The sequence below is a fragment of the Schistocerca serialis genome, chromosome 7 (assembly GCF_023864345.2).
Source record: "Schistocerca serialis cubense isolate TAMUIC-IGC-003099 chromosome 7, iqSchSeri2.2, whole genome shotgun sequence".
Classification (NCBI taxonomy): Eukaryota; Metazoa; Arthropoda; class Insecta; order Orthoptera; family Acrididae; genus Schistocerca; species Schistocerca serialis.
This window is the reverse complement of record NC_064644.1, coordinates 528,798,669-528,815,772: the sequence shown is the minus strand read 5'-3', so window position 1 is coordinate 528,815,772 and position 17,104 is coordinate 528,798,669. Positions and strand designations below refer to the sequence as shown.

The 17,104-nt window shown below is 40.8% G+C and overlaps 1 protein-coding gene across 1 annotated transcript in view; it reads left to right on the top strand.

Annotated features, from left to right (window-relative positions):
- The first annotated feature begins 1,401 nt into the window (after positions 1-1,401).
- Positions 1,402-17,104, top strand: part of LOC126412674 (cytochrome P450 4C1-like) — a 139,030-nt gene continuing 123,327 nt past the window's right edge. Inside the window, exon 1 of the mRNA XM_050082378.1 lies at positions 1,402-1,494. The gene's annotated coding sequence lies outside the window, so the exon portion shown is untranslated. The remainder of the gene's footprint in view (positions 1,495-17,104) is intronic.

Below are 17,104 nucleotides of genomic sequence, written 5' to 3'. Positions count from 1 at the left end.
ACGTAAATGTTGTCTGAGACTATAAATCTGTAACAAATCAAATTCAGCTACGAGTAGGTAAATAAATAGTCTCAGTTTTTTATATTTACTCAAAGACATTCAAGCGAAGTTGAAACACACAAGAGACAATTTTCGGCGTATCAAGCCCAGAAAGCTGTTACATCGGGACATGGTGCAAAGTAGAGAAAAAAATGCAAATATTACGACGAATTGCTATTTCTTGTTCCACACGTCGAAGATGCCGAAACTTTCGCAAACTACAACACCCCAGGAAGTCAACACAACCAAGTGCTGAAAACTACGTATGGGCATCGTAAAGTCCTGGAAATTCAGCAGATTGTCATCCACTTTCTTTAGTATGGTTCAAGAACCACAATTAATAAGAAAAAGAAAATGTTTACGTCTTTTGAAGACAAGATTATAAAAGCTATAAGAAATGACGCGGCATCGTCTGATGAAAAGGGAATATTTCGTCTCTCCTTCATCAAATCGCCGAAAAAGATGGATGATGGCTCTGAAGTGTCAGAAAAAACTGAAACATTAAATTCAATTTGAGCATCCAGTATGGCTGGAGACGTGTGCGCAAGTACCGACATGGCCAGCAAGGGTGCGGGCCTCAGTCTTCTGGAAGGCGTGGACGGTGCGTGTGCGTGTCTGTGTGTGCGTATGCGTGATCGGAAGGCTTTTTTCCTGCCAGGTATGTTTGGTTAAGGTAGAAGCGTTGGAGGAGGGTGCTAGTGTTCTCAAACATCAGTGCATAGAAAACCCTGGATAATCTATTTGTGGCGCAAATTTATATTTAGATGTGATTCACAAACGCTGAAAATATGTTTTTTATTATGAAGAAGACTCTTCATAAGGTGATGGCGAATGTCTTAAGCGATCTATTTGACTCTTGTAAATTGTTAAACAACTGAAATGAAATGATCGTATGGCATTGTTGGCCGGGAGGCCGCATGCGGGGGAGTTCGGCCGCCGTATTGCGAGTCCTTTATAGTTGACGCCACTTCGGCGACTTGCGAGTCAATGAGGATGAAATGATGATTAAAGACACACAACACTCAGTCATCACGAGGCAGGGAAAATCTCTGACCGCGCCCGGAATCGAACCCGGGACCCCGTGCGCGGGAAGCGAGAACGCTACCGCAAGACCACGAGCTGCGGACGTTAAACAATTAATCTGATAAGATAGTGCAAATTTATCTGCAGCCATTTACGATGTTGCAATTGCTGCGATCTCGCAGTCGGGAGCTTGTGGAATCACGCGTTATGTATTTATAACGGATTTCACTAAGCTCTATTTTGCTTACTATTAGCGACAGGCTAAACCACATCTGAAGAACCGGTATCTCTAGCTACCGGACGACGAGCAGGTGGGGAGGAGGGGAGGTAGGCTGGGACGTAAGAGTGAGCTAGTAGCTGTGCATCGAGCCGAAGGTATCAGCAGCTGCCGCCACGCTGTCCTGGTGACATTTTCTGGGATCAGTTTTTCAGGTAGTTGTGTTATTACAATGATTTTTCTCAATTCCCAGTGCGTGTGACGCACTATGATCTGCTGTTTACGAGTATGTTTTCTTTTTATTTTCCATGATAATTTTGATGTGTTAATTAGGGCTGTGAAGCATTTTTCGTCAGTTGTGGCAATGTGTATTGACCTTCCAATATTTCAGTGATAGTCTGCTGCCCTACCTCTTCTTACCACGTACCTGTCTACAAGTTCCTCAGCAGCTACACACTTGTAGGTCGGTAGGAGGCAATTCTTCCGGCGGCAGCTGTAGAACAGTCCCCTGCCAATTTTGAGTAGTGCTGTGGACAAGAGCACACAGCAAGGTGAACATATACACACACGTGATCGAAAAGGCGACCAAAATCCGTTTCAAGCGTTTCGTATACACGAAGGCGAACAGCTCTGGCGCATTCAGTCTGGGGTAGGGGAATAGGGCGAAACTGTCTCCTGCACTGTGGGTTTATGGGCCATTTCATATAGGTAACAAGCGAGGGTTACTATACTTTCAACTACTTAGTTTCAACTACATTTCAAGGTCAGTCCCACTCTATTTTTCCCTGTTCTCTACATGCAAAAGGCACACACAGTGAATTACATGTAGTTTCTATTCATATTAATGCAGAATTTCTGGTTCGCGAGTGCTTTTTTAGTGTAAAATTTGTAAAAATGCCACGAAAATGTGTAAATATGGTAAATAACTTTTGTTATATTTGTGGTGAAACAACATTTTCCTCACAGAAACGGAATCTGACGCCTCTTGTAAATACTGCCTATAAGTATTATTTCGGTATGATAAGAGATCCTGTTAGGATGTTTGACAGAATAGAGAATATGAAAGCAAATACTCCTGAACAAAAACTTTTATTAATGTTGGCATATACATTTACACACAGAAAATAACTATTTCTTTATTTTTGTTTCTTGTAGTTTTAATAACATCCAGCAAAAATTTTAAGGTATTAGTTATGTCTACATCTGAATTATATATTTCATTCTCCAGCCAGTAATTTGACAAGTACAAGGAAGGTATGTTTTTGGTTTCCAATACATACCTAGTTTTTTCCTGTAAACTACCTCCTTTATGGCTTTATCAGTTAGTTCTATTCCGTCTTGCAGTTCTTCTAGCTGAGAGCATTCGGGAATTTTAGTTTTCCCTCTTATTTGGTTGGTTGTTTGGAGAAGGAGACCAGACAGCGAGGTCATCGGTCTCATCGGATTAGGGAAGGAAGTCGGCCGTGCCCTTTGAAAGGAACCATCCCGGCATTTGCCTGGAGCGATTTAGGGAAATCACGGAAAACCTAAATCAGGATGGCCGGACGCGGGATTGAACCGTCGTCCCCCCGAATGCGAGTTCAGTGTCTAACCACTGCGCCACCTCGCTCGGTCCCCTCTTATTTCCGGCATAACACAGCTATTTAAACACTCCACATAATCCTGGGTATATGTTGACAGATCATCAGCTCCATATACTTTCAGAATTTCCATACTGAACTTAAACTTTACAATTTTTACAAACTAATTCCCATTGACGATGTTACTCACTCAGTTTGAAACTCTGCAAACGGTTTTTCTGTTACTAAGTGCACAAAACGGAGTCCAAAAGATTCAGAAACAATGTAACCATCCTTTTTAAGCAGATCCAGATGAGAATGGGGCTTTATAAACAGATTTTTTTTTCTGTCCTTTAATGTAGTAAACGTTCTCGATGCCGGCATTTTCGGCCAGTACTTCATCATATGGTCTCTTACCACAGCTATTTACAGTAAATACTGACAGCTTATATTCTCCACTTTCTATACGCTGTGTGTAAAGTAAATTGTTAGTCTTGCCTGTACATCCGCAGTGGCAGGAGCAGTTTATGCTCCTTTGCGGCAATTGTTTTATCCATGTATCCCAGTTTTCGTTTTATGGCTTCGACCTCTTCTATTTCCAGTTTTTTTCGCACACTGAGTACGCTAACACGACAGAATGGAGTAATTTCTTTAGTGTGGAATGATTTAAGCCCGTTTGAAATGGTTCAAATGGCTCTGACCACTATGCGACTTAATTTCTGAGGTCATCAGTCGTCTAGAACTTAGAACTAATTAAACCTAACTAACCTAAGGACATCACACACATCCATGCCCGAGGCAGGATTCGAACCTGCAACCGTAGAAGCCGCTCGGTTCCAGACTGCAGCGCACGGCCACTCCGGCCGGCAAGCCCGTTTCATAGATTGTTTTTTTAAGACTTATGGTCTTAAGACTTATACTATTTGTAGGAATAAATCTCAATTCGGCCATGTCTGTATCCGACGATATTGTGGAGAAAATGTCCCGGATTGAGACAAATATGTTTCTGCTGCTTTAATATAGCAAAAAATGGTTCAAATGGCTCTGAGCACTATGGGACTTAACATCCATGGTCATCAGTCCCCTGGAACTTAGAACTACTTAAACCTAACTAACCTAATGACAGCACACAACACCCAGTCATCACGAGGCAGAGAAAATCCCTGACCCTGCCGGGAATCGAACCTGGGAACTGGGGCATGGGAAGCGAGAACGCTACCGCACGACCACGAGCTGCGGACTTTAACATAGTACTTCTGTGTAATACTTACATTGACTTTGTTGGAGTCAGTTTTAAGAATCTCCACGTAATTTACAGATGGATAATTGAAACTGTATGCCGGCAGAGCATAACCTACAAGCTCTTCTCGACCCCAGTAAACAAGCTGTAGAACGTTGGTAAACATAACACCGCAACTGCTCTGTCAGCTGACACCACATGGGTGTGATTGGCACAGAGTACAGGGGCGCACGTTGTAAATACTCTTCGTAAGAGTTTAAAAGACTTCAACAGTTTTACACAGGGTCAAACACACAGTCCATTCTGTAGTTGTATACTGTAGCCTCCAGTCTGGTAATATCAAGTTGTTTAGACAAGGAGAATGTGAATGTGAAAACACACTTGACCTCTTATAGTTCAATTCTTTTATCTTGGCGGCTCGCACATGCCCGCCTAGACGCGGGAGATTGCTGCGTTGCCAGTTGCACACGACGCACGCGCCAAGAGAAGCAGCGTCATAGTATAGCATAGTTCGCAAGCTTACGTTTACGGAGGAGCGCGCAGTTCGTGAAGTAAAGCCACTTTACCACGGCCGCATTAACCCTTTCGCTGCTACAGAGACGTGCTCCTGGCATTCCGCGCTGTGCGCGATTTTGTCACTGCACTGCTCGCCTGTGCTGACACATGGTGTTCCGACTGCTTTGACACTCTTATCATTCGATTCCACAAAAACTATTTGGCCCAAAAATTAGATTTTTACACATCTTCTTGACCGATACCTTCCCCCCATAAATGACTTAATTTTGTTTCGTTGTTCAACGCAGTTATTATGCAACATTAAATATAGTAAACCATTGCACGAAATTTTGAAGAGTTTGCAGAGGTAAAAGTCCATATAGTATACTTTCCGTATGGTCGATTTTAGTTGCCACAATGTTGAGAATGAAATGTGGACAAGATACCTAAATTTCATACAAAATTTACTGTATAACAATATCTCATTTAATTTAAGTACCACATAGGTGTCGTATGTAATATTGAGAAATATTCCGTCTTTCGCGACTGTAACAAAAGTTTTATTTACACCGGGCACGTTTGGCTTCTAATTTTTGGGCCAAATAGTTTTTGTGGAATCGAATGATAAGAGTGTCAAAGCAGTCGGAACACCATGTGTCAGCACAGGCGAGCAGTGCAGTGACAAAATCGCGGAATGCGGGTCTCACGTGTCTGCAGCAGCGAAAAGGTTAATAAAGAGACAAAGCACTAGAAATTTCAAAAAATTGCATTCAAACGAATAAAACCCGTGATGTAAGACACTTCGATATTGTTTTTAAATAAAGAAAATGTTTAGCACCACACGAGGTTTGAACTGGTCACCTTTTCAGTACTAACCCAACGCCTTAACTGTTACGCTAACGCATCTCGACCTGTTATGTAACTCCATAAGGGTTCTAACAGGTCACGTAAAATTCTGACACATTTGGTATGACTATGAATTACTCACACTTAGTCGAAGTACAATACGAAATAAACAATTACCGCTGTTCTTTATTGCGAAAAAGCGGTTCGTGAAATTGATACAAACACTTTTCCTTGCTATCGCCTGAATTAGAAGTCTTATTGCTTCTTTGGTTTAATTAATTAATAGAATATGAAGCAATTGGTACAAAGAATGCTTTTTCCAAACTTTCTATAAAACAAAGTCTGCTATCAAGACATTGCTTTTGTTCTATTACTTTATTTATGACTGAACGTTTCTAAAACTGAAGACACTCGTCCGTGCTGTGCTCTGCTCTGCAGTGGAGATCTGGCAAAGTTGTTCTCTGTTCATTGGCTGACTGCGTTTTGTGACGTCAGATGCGCAGAACGAACCTAAACTCGGCCGCCAACATAAATGACGCGCACTTTAGCAACAAATAATCCTGAGTTAATAATCAGCACCAAAACCGATACAGGGATTAGTGAACACAGGGTTCTCGTAGCGAGATTGAATATTGTAATCCCCAAATTCTCGAAAAATAAGCCAAAAATATACCTATTCAAAAAAGCAGATAAAAATTCACTTGACGCCTTCCTGAGAGACAATCTCCACTCATTCTAAATTAATAAATAAGTGTAGACCAGGCGTGGCTTAAATTCAAAGAAATAGTATCGGCAGCAATTGAGAGGTTTATACCAAATAAACTTACAAACGACGGAGCTGATCCTCCTTGGTACACAAAACGGGTTAGAACACTGCTGCAGAAACAACGAAACAAACATGCAAATTTAAACAGACACAAAATCTCCAAGATCGGCGATCCTTTACAGAAGCTCTAAACTTAGCGCGGAATTCAATGCGAGACGCCTATAACACTTTCCACAACGAAATTTTGTCTCGAAACCTGGCAGAAAATCCAAAGACATTCTGGTAGTTTGTGAAGTATGTTAGCGGCAATAAACAAACAATGCCTTCTCTGTGCGATAACAAAGGGGATACTATCGAAGACAGTGCTGCCAAAGCAGATTTACTAAACACAGCCTTCCGAAATGCCGTCACAAAAGAAGACGAAGTAAATATTCCAGAATTCGAATCGAGAACAGCTGCTAACATGAGTAACGTAGAAGTAAATATCATCGGGGTAGTGAAGCAACTCAAATGACCTAATAAAAGAAAGTCTTCTGGTCCAGACTGTATACCAATTAGGTTCCTTTCGGAGTATGCTGATGCGTTAGCTCCATACTTAACAATCATATACAACCGTTCGCTCGACGAAAGATCCGTACCCAAAGGCTGGAAAGTTGCACAGGTCACACCAATATTCAAGAAAGGTAGTAGGAGTAATCCACTAAATTACAGGCCCATATCGTTAACGTCGATATGCAGCAGGATTTTAGAACATATATTGTGTTCGAACATAATGAATTACCTCGAAGGAAAAGGTCTATTGACACACAGTCAACATGGGTTTAGAAAACATCGTTCCTGTGAAACACAACTAGCTCTTTATTCACATCAAGTGCTGAGTGCTATTGACAAGGGATTTCAGATCGATTCCGTATTTCTGGATTTCCGGAAGGCTTTTGACACTTTACCACACAAGCGGTTCGTAGTAAAATTGCATGCTTATGGAATATCGTCTGAGTTATGTGACTGGATTTGCGATTTCCTGTCAGAGAGGTCACACACAGTTCGTAGTAATAGACAGAAAGTCATCGAGTAAAACAGAAGTGATTTCAGGCGTTCCCCAAGGTAGTGTTATAGGCCCTTTGCCGTTCCTTATGTATATAAACGATTTGGGAGACAATCTGAGTAGCCGTCTTCGGTTGTTTGCAGATGACGCTGTCGTTTATCGACTACTAAAGTCATCAGAAGATCAAAACAGACTGCAAAGAGATTTATAAAAAATATCTGAATGGTGCGAAAAGTGGCAGTTGACCCTAAATAACGAAAAGTGTGAGCTCATCCACATGAGTGCTAAAAAGAACTCGTTAAACTTCGGTTACACGATAAATCAGTCTAATCTAAAGGCTCTAAACTCAACTAAATACCTAGGTATTACAATTACGAACAACTTAAATTGGAAAGAACAAATGTTGTGGGGAAGGCTAACCAAAGGCTGCGCTTTATTGGCAGGACACTTAGAAAATGTAACAGACCTACTAAGGAGACTGCCTACCCTACGCTTGTCCGTCCTCTTTTAAAATACTGCTGCGCGGTGTGGGATCCTTACCAGGTAGGACTGACGGAGTACATCGAAAAAGTTCAAAGAAAGGCAGCAGGTTTTGTATTATAGCGAAATATGGGAGAGAGTGTCACAGAAATGATACAGGATTTGGGCTGGAAATCATTAAAAGAAAGGCGTTTTTCGTTGCGACGGAATCTTGTCACGAAATTCCAATCACCAACTTTCTCCTCCGAATGCGAATATATTTTGTTGACACCGACCTAGATAGGACGGAACGATCACCGCGATAAAATAATGGAAATCAGAGCTCGTACGGAAAGATATGGGTGTTCATTCTTTCCGCGCGCTATTCGAGATTGGAATAATAGAGAATTGTGAAGGTGGTTCATGAACGCTCTGCCAGGCACTTAAATGTGATTTGCAGAATATCCATGTAGATGTAGATGTAAAAAATTCTCGTGGTCGTATGTCTGGACACTTTATAAAACATATAAGGTGGTTATCGATACCGGTACTCATACCTGGGCTTGTGTTGTTACATTTACATTTCTGATATACCTTTACGCTACTGTTGTACACTATGTGATCAAAAGTATCCGCATACCCCCAGAGTCATACTTTTTTCATATTAAGTGCATTGTGCTGCCACCTACTGCCAGGTACTCCATATCAGCGACCTCAGTAGTCATTGGACATCGTGAGAGAGCAGAATGGGGCGCTCCGCGGAACTCACAGACTTCGAACGTGGTCAGGTGGTTGGGTGCCACTTGTGTCATACGTCTGTATGACTCCTAAACATTCCTAGGTCCACTATCTCCGATGTGATAGTGAAGTGGAAACGGGAATGGACACATACAACACAAACCGTACAGGCCGACCTCGTCTGTGGACTGACAAAGGGCTGTAATTTGTAATAGGCGCATCTATCCAGACCAGTTGAAGAGGGTTGTAATGTGTAGTAGGCGCATCTATCCAGACCATCACACAGGAATTCCAAACTGCATCAGGATCCACTGCAAGTACTACGACAGTTAGGCGGGAGATCGCTACCTCTCCTCACAGCAACACTCCGTGAAAAATGGGCTGCCATTCCTCACGAAACCTTCCAGTACATGATTGAACGTATGCCTGCGAGAGTAGCAGCTGTCATCAAGGCTAAGGGTGGGCGAACACCATATTGAATTCCAGCATTACCGATGAAGGGCGTCACGAACTTGTAAGTCATTTTCAGCCTGGTGTCCGGATACTTTTGATCAGGTAGTGTAGGTCACCCACGTTAAACAGTCTATTCCAGCGTTCTTATCGTTTTCCACAATCACACTGCTGCTTCCCTGGCGTTCTGCTTCCATGTAGAAGTCGCGGATTGATATTAGGTAGTAGCAAATTTCGATTTTATTATAAATCCCGGAGAAAACTTGCGTTATGTACATTTCTTTTCTGTTTCATTTTATTTGTGGCCTTCAGAAATGATCCACTCTGCCAGTCTCCGATATATGATGTGCCAAAAACTAAAAGACGCATTCGATCACACACACATGCAACCACTAATTGCACAGAATAATTACATTCTATACGAAGACAGTAACTTGTTCTCGAAAGAACAGTTACTGCTGATGACCGTGCAGCTTTTCCTTGGAATAAATGGTGACTAACTGAAAACCTCAGCTGCCGATAGGTGTTGTTGATATACCTCGATGTGGACAGCTGAAAATGTGTGCCCCGACCGCGACTTCTAAGTAGCCATAAAAAATTCCATTTCTGCCTCGGTTAACAAGTTTGTCTTGTTACTTAAATACTAGGACACAGTACTCATATTCTATAAAAATAGCAAGTTATTTTAACTGTTTCATTGAAACCAGGAAATATTTAGCAACACAAATGGAGGAGGAAGGGCCTTATAATTTATACAGCAAACAAACTAAAAATGCACGTGTCAGAAGACTTTATGTCAGTATTGATCAAAAAGCATAAGTTACTTTACTGATTAGACATTGATATTTATTTGCAGAAGAAAACTGTGAACTTCTTTCCTTTTTTTCCGAACAAGTCAACCACTTTATCTTCGAAACCAAGATTTTTCGCTTTTTTCCTGTGGAACCTAAGAAGACACACGTCTGACAGAGAGTCCACGCCAGTTGCACTTCCGATCCACATCTTTACTCTACGCAGTGTGTTCAAAGAACGCTCTATATTGTAGGCTGATGGGGGTATAGTTTGGCAGCATATAAGCAATCTCCTAACTGCTGGGTAAAACCAAGTTTCTGCAAGTATATCATGGAGCTTTGTTTTCTCCACACACTGTTTATTGGTCCAGGCTTCGTACTATAATCTGGCTCCTGCCTCCACATTATTGATTTGATAAAACATTTGCGATATTTTTAGTCTCTCATTAAATCTTCTTTCTTCTACAGTTTCGTTGAATATGGGGAAAAATTCCACGCTGAAAGGTATGTCTTTACCTTTTTCAAATCTTGTGATAAGTGACGAGATTATAGAATCGATGTACGGAATGTAAACTGTCTCTTTGAAGTAGTCGCATCTGTGGGGCTGTCTTCCTGCGAGTCTAGGGATTTTTATATCTGTGTCAAAATCCTTACAGTTTTCTTTCACTGCCTCGAAAATGTTCGAGAATTTGCTTCCTCTCAGCTTTTGAAAATTAACTAGCACTCAGTGTTGTATCTATAGACAGACTGGAGATCAATATCAGTATCCTGGACTTCGTTTGCTACTGGTTCTAGATACGATGACTACCTTGAGATAATGTGTAGGCAAATAATAAAAACAGCTAACGGATTTGTACTATCTAGTTGCCTGCCATGTGATCTGATGTGCTGATTGTTTTCACCGTCGTTAGCAAGTTGACAGAGGCTAACCTTTATTGCCAAGACGCTTTCTCTGAAAACCTATATTGATTTATATTTGTGTGACCACCTAGTTTCACAGAACAATGTAATGTTAGGTATTGTTTTCCTACGAATTACGTATTTCCTGCAAACTCTTAAGGTCATTAACACTAAGTTAAGTATGTGCAATGCACAGTGGAAATAGCAGCTCAAGGATACTTTTCTCTGATCCTGACCTGGACTCCAATTTGATGGCCTGCGACTGTCGAACAGCCATCACAACCCAAGCCAATTAACTTATTCATATCAGTACCCAAATTTTCTACAAATTTTAACATAGATGAAAAAATTCTCTCACTTCCAATGCAGATAGCTCTGCAAACGCTTCTTTTAGTGTAAAGTTCAATTTCTCGTCTACAAATCGTACTCCCAACGACAGCTGTTCTTTCCGGCTAACATCAGCCATTTCATCAGCCAATAAGAAAACCACGGCTGATCAGTTTACCTCAACAACTATCTCGTGTTATAACATAGAACCACATGCACTTGTTAAAATGTTTTGAACTCTTTGCAATGTATATTTTGCTTTTGCTCTGTGGTTTTGTAATTGATCCTCCAACACGTTGTCTCCCACACTTACTCTAAAAAAAAGTTAAATCTTGAAAATTTATTTCACTCGAATTCTTTCCTCTAATGGACATGTCATGAGTGGCAAGAAATATTAATTTCACAAATCCCTTTGGCCTCGTGTATATTCGTGGTGCCCACTGCTCTTCTCATGGCCTCGAGCATCATCATGAAAGTGTTAATAATGTTGTGAGCCTTAAACACCTAAGTACCGAATATTCCTCTTTTTAAAACTCGTTTGAAAAGACTGAAAACGTTACATAGTGCTCCATTCAACTTGGGTGAGTATATTAGCCATGAATAGTTTCCTAGCCAAGTTTTCTGAAAAGGGCCTTTTTATAGATTTTTTGTCGTCAACATCCTTTTTTGTCGTCAACATCACGAGAAGAAATTAGAGCATGTAGGCGTGTTAGCAACAGATACTTGACTTGGCCTAGCACTGAATTGTTTACGCATTCGCCTGAATCAATGCAGAGATTGACTGCTAATGAATGTGACTCCCCTGGCTTGTTGACAGTAGGAACTGACGTTGATAGGCTGACGGCACCCAACTCAGTTGCGTCAAGAGTGCTGATACCAGAACATTCAACACTAACGGTGAGAGAACACTGCAGCAGTGACACTTTAGATGACTGGCAGTGCTGAGGATCCTTCTCGACAAATAATGTGAAGTTAGAAACTTGTGTTGGTAATAAACTAGTTGTTGTGGGACGCATTTTAGAAGGTACTGGTCTTAGACATTCTAACGAGTCATTCAGGTTCCTTTTCTCTGTAGCAGAACATCTTTCTGTTGAAACAAATTCATGATATCCGTTTGTGAAATAAATAAAAGAAAACTTTACTCCAGATTAAGTTAATATTAATACCCATCAGAGGATCCCCAACCTGTCATAGTAAACCGACTGAAGAATTTAGAGTCATTTTTATTATAAACAATAGTATGCATTATTCATAATGGTGTTTACTCATCTGAAATACTGTGCATATTTTGAGCCGATCCAGTGAAACAGGAAAACTTAAGAACATTACACAATAACCATAACGTTTTCATTTTTACACTTCTCATCAATTTATTCACACTACTTTGAACGTTATTTGCACCGACAGAATACAGTGAACTAAGTCCAGACCAGACGTTGGGTTGCAAAATCTTGATACTAAGACGTGTTTTATATCCTGTGATGTCGTAAACTTCTTCCATTTCTGTCCTATAAAATATGAGGCATTATCAGTAAGTATCACTCGTGGCTATATTATCCTCTTCAATCAATCTTCTTCGATCCTTTTCCTGATGGAGCTCGCTGTTGCACTACGTACAGTGTACACAGTAACATGTTTTGTGAAAACATCATATAGTGCTACTACGTATCTTACTCCACCCTTACCTCTTGGATAGGGGCCAGCTACATCTAGAGACACTAAATCTAGAGGCTTCTTATTTAAAATCGGGTGAAGCTCTATATTTTTGGAAGGTTAAAATCTTTTGCCTTCTGAAACACTATACATTTTCATAGTACTTGAAGTACTCGTCGTCTCAAATTTGAAAAGTAACAATGTTAACCTATCTCCTCGATAGATTTATTTACCCCATAGTGTCCTGTAGTCAGATTGCGGTACTTTACTTTGCATAAGATGAGTTCTTATTTCACAGTCCTGTTCCAAAAATTCACTAAATTCATCTAGACCTTCAGGTAACCTTGATAGGACATCGGCAATGATGTTCTGACTGCCCTTGATATAAAGAATTTCGAAGCTGAATTCTTGCAGATATAGACACCACCACCTTGCCAATCTACTGTGCAGTAATCTGCATGTCAACAAGAATGAAAGGGATGGGTGATCACAATATACATTTGTGCTCTTACACCATAAAAAGTACTCAAATTTTTTGAATGCGTAGACTACTGCCAAACTTTCTAATTCTGATACAGAGCATGAAGTTTCTGCCTCAGTTAATGTGCGGCTAGCAAAACTAATTACCTTTGACAGTATCTTGCTTGCCATCTTCCTCTCTCATCAGGAACGGACACGCCCCCAAACCCTGCGAGGAGGCATCTGTGCAGCGTGGACAGACAGAAGCCCTTCTCCATATCGGGGTGACTAAGTATATTTACATTCAATAATGCCTCTTTAATATCACTGAAATCCTCTTGGCACTTGTCATCGCATAGCCGTGGTTTGTTTTTGCTTAATAAATTAAGCAGGGCGTCACTGTTCATCAGTTGTTTGAGTATGAACTTACGGAAGAATGACACTAATTCTAAATAAGCTTTAAGATGTTTCTTGGTCCTAGGTGTTTGGCATCGGGTTTCTTAGGATGAGGGAGGATACCTTGTTCGAAGACAAAGTGACCAAGAAATTTTACCCTCTCCCTGCTGAAGACAAAAGTTTTTAAATTGGCTGTCAGCCTGTATTCTGAAAAACGTTTGCCGGCCGCGGTGGTCTAGCGGTTCTAGGCGCTCAGTCCGGAACCGTGCGACTGCTACGGTTGCAGGTTCGAATCCTGCCTCGGGCATGGATGTGTGTGATGTCCTTAGGTTAGTTAGGTTTAAGTAGTTCTAAGTTCTAGGGGACTGATGACCACAGATGTTAAGCCCCATAGTGCTCAGAGCCATTTGAACCATTTGAAAAACGTTGTAAAATCTTCTCAGTCAGCTGAATGTGTTCTGACCAAGTGCGGGTGGCGATTAACAAGTCGCCAACATAGACCATAATCTTGCTAAGTAGCTCTCGTCCTAATACTTCATCTCACGCTGCGATGAATACACCTGTACTTATATTTAGACCAAATTACAACACGAAAATACAAAGCTTCTTACCATCATCACAAAAGCTGTATACTTTCTACTTTTTGGATGGAGTTGGATTTGCCAGTATGACCCTCAGAGGTCCCATGTGGTAAGATACCGGGTATTATGGAACTTCAACAGTTGTTCGCCCAGGTTTTCAGGCCTGATTCGAAATGCTACTAGGATCTTATTAATACCTCGAGCATCCAGAAACAATCTGCCTGATCCGTGTGGTTTACTTACAGACAATATGGGGACACAATAAGGTGAAAAGGAAGGTTGAATGATTCCCCATTTACTCATTCGATTGATTTCTTATTGTACTGCTTCTCTTTTCGACCAAGGAATGGGATATGACGAAACACAAAAAATTGCATGTGTGTAAACATCCATTTTGTACTGATAATCCTTGAAAACTCTGGGTTGTTTTCCAAATACATGTGCATCCTTAGACAACAGATCTGTAAATTCCTGTTGCTCCTGTTCATTTAAAGTGCTGGAATCACTTACATTTTGCTCTACGATTTCATAGTTTACATCTTATTCTGGCACTTTTTCATTATAGTGAGTGTTTACAAATAATACAGTAGGAAATACAAATTGAACTATAAAAACAGACTCTTCCTTCTGCTTGGCCTTGTCTGACGTTTTTATTGAATCGACAGAAAATACCTTTTCGTTTGCACTGAATTAGCGTTTGCCACGTCCTATGTCAATTTAATTTGTCAGTGATGAGGAAATTACATTTGACAGTGAACTATTTTCAATGAAATAATTGCGTGTAACTTCACTACTTTTTTTTTTGTTTCCGATGGCCATCTGTATTCTACAATGCTGCACTGGGAACTTGGGAATTTTACCTCTTTTCCTTAACTCTTGGAAAAACTGAGTTGCCAAATGTTAGTGGTTGAGCCTGTGTCTAGAACTAAGTGTACTTCCATGTCAAATATAGTTGTCTTTATAACTGCCTGTACCTGCTCTTCGTACTAGTTTTCCTGAACTTCCTCCTCATGGCGATATAAATCATCTTTCATGTAACCTTGTTCGCAGTATCTCACAAAACATGTGTTTATAAGTGTATGGCCCACACTACTTACCTGGTCAGCAGTGTGGGGTCTCACTGCGACCGGTTGGAGATTTCTCACGGTGCACGAGCGCTGACCTCGATAGCCGGAGTAATTTCAGCGAGTTGCACACTGTGTGTGACTGGCGGCGGATAGCCTTGCACTCGCGGATCGTAGTTCCCTTATTGCTGTTGTTCTGATACCCTCCCTTAAGTCTTTTGTTTTTCCAATTTCCATTACCATATACACTCCCTTTTTGTATATACTGTGTCGGATATGGTTGTCATGCTTGTTGTGCAGTAACATTATTATTTACAGATTGGTTCCCAAAGACGGGTTGAGGTGTTTGCTTATCTGCTGCTTTATGTTGCCATGGTGCCTCTTCATAAATCAACCGACAAAAAGCACTCAGTGTCGTGTTCCGGTGCGGTTAGTAATTTTTTCCTTATGTGTGGCGGAGGTCGGCTCTTTAATATCTTCAGTACACCTACCTGTGATATGGGATTGGTCCAATATCTGGTTTTATTTAATACTTTTCGAAATAACCCCTAAGCTTCCATGCTTGCTATGAAATGAAAACCGGGTTAGTAACTTTACGTCTTAATCTTTCTTGAACGGCTTCCGACCAGTTCTTGTCCAAGAAAGCACGTTCAGATTGCTCGTAACTGTGACAACGTTCTGCCATTTCAGTGGCCTACAAAAGAACATCACCTTGGGCGTAACCAACAACAAATCTTATCTTTTGAGCTTCTGTCTAGTTACTCGGAAACAGGTTGCGGAACGCAATGATAAAAACTACCAGGTTCATCCGCTTTCCATCTGTCGAAGGACTCTAGGAATATACTACAACCCCCTACATATTGCTCCCATACTGATGGTGAGGATAAGATTAGATTAAATAAAGCATGCACAGAGGCATTTAAACAATCATTTTTCCCATGCTCCATACATGAAAGGTACAGGAAGAAGCCCAAACAACTGACACAATGTAACGTTCCTTCTGCCATGCATTCCAGACTGGTTTGTAGTGTATAGAGTACATGTATACAAACAGTTCAAGCAAACAATCAAACGAGTGTGGTGAACAAGCAATTTACATAAAATTCAGCCATATGGATGTCTCACCCACTTCTCTTCCTGAAATCTTCTGTCAAATCTAAAAGTCGTAAATTCGATAATACCTAGGAATTACAATATGACCAAATTAAATTGGAAGGAAAACATAGAAAACGTTTTGTGGCAGGCTAACCAAAGATTGCGTTTTATTGGCAGGACACTTAGAAAACGTAACAGATCTACCAAGGAGACTATCTACACCACGCTTTTCTGTCCTCTTTTAGAATAGTGCTGCGCGGTGTGGGATCCTTAACAGATAGGACTGACGGACTAGATCGAAAAACTTCAGAGAAGGGCATCACGTTCTGTATTATCGCAAAATAGGAGAGACAGTGTCACTGAAATGATACAGGACTTGGGGTGGACATAATTAAAACAAAGGCTTGTTTCGTGTCGGCGGAATCTTCTCACGAAATTCCAATCACCAACTTTCCCCTCCAAATGCGAAAATATTTTGTTGACACTGACCTACATAGGGAGAAACGATTACCATGATCAAATAAGGTAAATCAGAGCTTGTACGGAAAGATATAGGTGTTCGTTCTTTCCATGCGCTATACGACATAATAGAGCATAGTGAAGGTGGTTCGATGAACCCTCTGCCAGGCACTCAAATGTGATTTGCAGAGTATCCATGTAGATGTTGATGTAGAATACGTGGGAAACTGCCTATGTCTAAGCAACCCTATCTAACTTCTTTCTCTTTTGGCACATTCAGACTCTAATTCCAAGCTTTCTACTCTTGCGTTATCTCCTCTACTACCAATGTAAACCTTCACAGTCCTTGTGTAGCTAGTTGATAGCAGTGGTCTCTCTCTTCATAGTATTACACATTTGGTTTTGATTTGCTCTTATGCTATTATTCGTTTTCGTGATTTTCCTTAACCCACTTCCCACGTGTTCTTGATTGTCACTAATTGGACCTACCTTTTCGTTCAAA